Genomic DNA, 5,160 nt, shown 5'->3' on the forward strand with positions numbered 1-5,160 from the left:
CTAGTTCCAGGACAGGCTCCAAAGCCACAGAGAAACCCTGTCTGATAAAACCAAAAAAAAAAAAAAAAGAATTAAAACGAATGCAAAAACAATACCTCTGTTCAATTATCATGCATTTAATTCTACTAATATCAATGTTTCAAAAAACACATATATTTATATTGAATACCATTTATTTGTGCTAAAAGTTTCTTTTTGTTTCATTTCCAACAATTCTAGTTCTTCTTTTATTATATTTGATGCTTTTTATTTGAAATACCTGAAATAAACTAGAACTTCAATCTTGAAATTGTGGGAAATAAAGGCGGCTGGTAGAAATTTTACAGTGTACTTTTCAGTATAACTTAGTTATCCAAACAATGACTAAAAGGTAGTAGATATAGAAATCTACCAATATTGTCAAACACCTTTTTTATGTTCTCACTGTTTTATTTCCTTACTGTTACTATGGCTGTGAGACATGGCCAGGTCCTTTTAAATATCTGTGAAAAACAGTTGTGAGAAAACTCCACGTTTTTTTTCGAAGTGGAAGCAAAACTTTACTATAAAACAAAAAGTTTAACATATGATGAGAGACTCATTGTTTACAAATGCTTCAGGGAAGGTGGAGGATGAAACAAGCAATAGGAACAGTGTTCATATCTGGGGCATGAAAAAAATAGACAGAGACTAGTGGTACTGTTTAGAAGAATGGATATTAGTCACCTTAATTACTTAGGTATAGAATTTGGATAGATCACAATTAATTTTCTGCTGGGGAAAGAGATACTCTTAAACCTCTATCTTTTGACCTCTTGCTTGATCCAAACATGTTGCATATTCCTGAAAAGTAAGTCAAGAGTATGTATATTCTGCTTTCATAATGAGAAAATTAAACCTCTTTTCAAAATGGATATTAAAAAAAGAAAAAAATCTAACTCCACTTAACATGTACTTATACAAAATGTATGATAAATGTGTTCAGTTAAATCTGAGTGAGATTTTTATAACGGAATCAGTAGTGCACAGCAGATATGAGATTTGAGTGTAGTCTAGGAGACTTTTCAGCTTTACTTCCCTGTTCTTCACAATACTTTAGTCCTATTTTATGGAAACATTTATCATAGGAAATCTTGAATTATTCTAACTTGTATGCACACTCATACACATAGTATTGTAATTTCATTGTTCTATTATATACTTTCCTTCTTTGATGCTTATTTATATTTTTAAAAAAAGAAAATAAACTATATTTTTTCACTATACATATCCAATCCACGTTCTCTCCTATCTCCCCTCTCCCCATCCAGTCCTCAAAGAGAATAAGACCCATTATTTTGGGAAAGGTACAAGGCCCACGTACTATATCTAGATACAGCAAGGTACCCATCAAAACAAAATAGGTTCCCAGAAAGCCAGTACAAGAAATAGGAAGAAATCGTGGTGCCAATTCCAGCGGCACCTCAGTCTCATCAGCCATGTAACTGTCAACCACACTAAGAAGGTCTAGTTTCATCTTATGCTTTTTCCTTCCTAGTCTGGCTAGTGTTGGTGAGCTCTCATTAGCTTAGACAGACTGTCGCAGTGGGTGCCTTCATCATGGTCTTGACCACTTACCTTACTTCCACTCTTCAACTGGACATTGGGAGCTCAGTCCAGTGCACAGATAGGGGTCTCTGGTTATTTTCCATCAGTTCCTGGATGAGGGTTCTTTGGTGATATTTAACATATACATCAGTCTGACTACAGAGCAAATCAAAATAGATATCCCTTTCATCTATTGCTTAGGGTCTTAGCTAGGGTCATCCTTGTCGATTGCTGGGAATTTCTCTAGAACCAGGTTTCTTGCTAATCCCATAATGGCTCACACAATCAAATTATCTCTTTCTTTGCTCTCTTTATGCTCTTCCTTCATCTCAACTATTCCATTCACTCAAATTCTCACTGCCTCTCCCCTACTCCCTTCTTTTTCCCTTTGTACCCCTATGTTGCCAATTTTGTCAGATAATCTTGTTTATTTTGATTTTACAGATGGATTTATATATGTTTTTCTTTGGGTACAACGTGTTACTTAGCTTCTCTAGGATCATGGAATATAGGCTCAATATTCTTTGTTTATAGCTAGTATCTACTTATTAGTGAGAACATACCACACTCATCTTTTTTTTGGGTCTAGGATTCCTCACTCAAGATGATGTTTACTAATTTAATCCATTTGCATGCAAAATTCAAGATGTCATGGTTTTACCACGAAGTAGTACTCTGATGTGTAATATGCCACATTTTTTTATTCATTCTTTGGTGGAGGGGAATCTAGATTGTTTCCATGTTCTGGTTTCTAAAATTATGCTGCCATGAACATAGTTGAACATATATATGACTTTGTAGTATGATTTAGCATCTTTGGGGTATATGTTCAACAGTAATAGTGCTGGATCTTGAGGTAGGTTGATTTTCATTTTCTTGAGAAATTACCATACTGATTTTCAAAGGGGTTGTACAAGTTTGCATTCCCACTAGTAATGGCTGAGTGTTCCCCTTACTCCACATCCTCTTCAGCAGAATGTACCATTGGTGGTTTTGATCTTAGCCATTCTGACAGGTGTAAGATGGTATCTAAGAGTTGTTTTGATTTCCATTTCCCTGATGGCTAAGGCTGTTGAACATTTCCTTAAGTGTCTTTCAGCCATTTGAGAATTTTCTGTTGAGAATTCTCTGCTAATTCTGTATTCCATTTTTAATTGGAATTTTGATGCCTAATTTCTTGAGTTCTTTGTATATTTTGGAGACTAGTGCTTTGTCTGATGTGGGGTTGGTGAAGTTCTTTTCCCAGTCAGTAGGCTGGCTGCCTTTTTGTCTTATTTACTGTGTCCTTGCTTTACAGAAGCTTCTCAGTTTCAGGAGGTCCCATTTATTTATTGTTGCTCTCAATTTATGTGCTACTAGAGTTATATTTAGGAAGTAGTCTCCTGTGCCCATACATCAAAGGCTACTTTCCACTTTCTCTTCTATCAGGTTTAGTGTAGTCATATTTGTATTGAGGTCTTTAATCCATTTGAATTTGAGTTTTGTACATAGGGATTGATATGGATCTATTTTTATTCTACTACATATTGACATCTAGTTATGATAGCACCATTTGTTGACAATGTTTTCTTTTTTCCATTGTATAATTTTGCTTCTTTGTCAAAAATCAGGTGTTTGTAGGTGTTTGGATTAATATCTGGTTCTTTGATTCAAGTCCATATGTCAACTTGTCATTTTTTATCTTAATACCAAGCTGTTTTCATTACTCTAGCTGTATAATAGAGCTTGATGTCAGGGATGGTGATGCCTCAGGAAGTTCCTTTATTGTATAGGATTGTTTAGGCTATCCTTTTTTTCCATAGGAAATTGATTATTGCTCTTTCAAGGTCTGTGAAGAATTGTGTTGGGATTTTGATTGGTATTAAATTGAATCTATAAATTGCTTTGCGTAGGATTGCCATTTTTTTTATCCTAACTATCCAAGAGCATGGAAGATATTTTCTTTAATTTCTTTCTTTAAACATTTAAAGTTCTTGTTAACAGGTCTTTCACTTTTTTGGTTAGTGTTACCCCAATATATTTTATGTTATTTGTGACTGTTGTGAAAGATAATGTTTCTGATTTCCTTCTCAGCTTATTTATGATTTGTGTACAGGAGGGCTACAGGATTTGTTGAGTTGATCTTGTATCCTGCCACATCACTGAAGTTATTTATCAGCTGTAGAAGTTCCCTGGTAGAGTTTTTGGGGTCACTTATATATTATCCTATTATCTGCAAATTACAAAAGTTTGACTTTTTCCTTCTCAGTTAGAATCTGCTTGATCTCCTTTTGTTGTCTTATTGCTATAGCCAAATCTTCAAGAACTATATGAAGAGATATGGAGAGAGTGGATAGCCTTGTATTGTTCCTAATTTCAGTGGAATCACTTTGAATTTCTATTTAATTTGATGTTGGCTGTTTGCTTGTTGTATATTGCTTTTATTATGCTTAAACATGTTTCTTGTATCCCTGATCTCTCTAAGATATTTATCATGAAGAGTGTTAGATTTTTGTCGATTTTTTTTATCATACTTGATCATGATAGATAATTTCTTGATGTGTTTTGGATTTGGTTTGCCAGTACTTTTTTGAGTATTCTTGAATCTATGTTAATGAGTGAGATTGGTTTGTAATTATCTTTCTTGGTTGAGTCTTTGTGTGGTTTTGGTATCAGGGTAATTGTAGCCTCATAAGGGGAGTTTGGCAAAGTTCCTTCTGTTTCTCTAAAGTAGAACACCTTGAGGAGTATAAATATTAGCTTTTCTTGGAAGATCTTGTAGAATTCTGCACAAAAACCATTCAATCCTGGGTTTTTTTTTTTTTTGGTTGGGAGGTTTTTGGTTACAGCTTCTATTTCCTTACAGTTTATAGAGCTATTAAATTGTTCACTTGGTCTTGATTTAATTTTGGTATATTATATCTACACAGAAAATTGTCCATTTCTTTTACATTTTCCAATTTTGTTTAATAGAGGTTTCTGCAGCATGACTTAATGATTCTCTGTAGTTCCTCAGTGTCTGTTATTATGCCTGCCGTTTCATTTCTGATGTGGTTAATTTGGATGTTTTCTCACTGTTTTTCAATTATTATGGATAATAATAACTGAGATATCTACTTTGTTGATTGTCTCAAAGAACTAGATCCCTGTCACATTATTTCTTTGTAAAAAAATTTTTGTTTGTTTCTGTTTTATTGGTTTCAGCCCTCAATTTGATTATTTCTTGTCTTATACTTCTCCAGGTTGTGTTTGCTTCATTTTGTTCTAGAGCTTTCAGGTTTGTTGTTAAGTCCCTAGTATGAGCTTTCTCTACTTGTTTTTATGTTAGCACTTAGTTCTATGAATTTTCCTTTTAGCATTGCTTTCATAATGTCCCATATGTTTGTGGAAGTTGTGCCTTTATATTTGTTGAATGATATGAAGACTTTAATTTCTTTATTTCTTCCTTGGCCCAGGTGTGGTTAAATAGTTGTGTTCAAACGAGTTGGTAGGCTTTCTGAGAATAGTGTTGTTGTTAAATTCTAACTTTAAACCAGGTTGGTCTGATAAGATATAGGGGGTTACTCCATTTATTTTTTATCTGTGGAGGTTTGTTTTGTTACCAACTACGTGGTC

The sequence above is a fragment of the Microtus ochrogaster genome, unplaced genomic scaffold (genome assembly GCF_000317375.1).
Source record: "Microtus ochrogaster isolate Prairie Vole_2 unplaced genomic scaffold, MicOch1.0 UNK25, whole genome shotgun sequence".
Lineage (NCBI taxonomy): Eukaryota > Metazoa > Chordata > Mammalia > Rodentia > Cricetidae > Microtus > Microtus ochrogaster.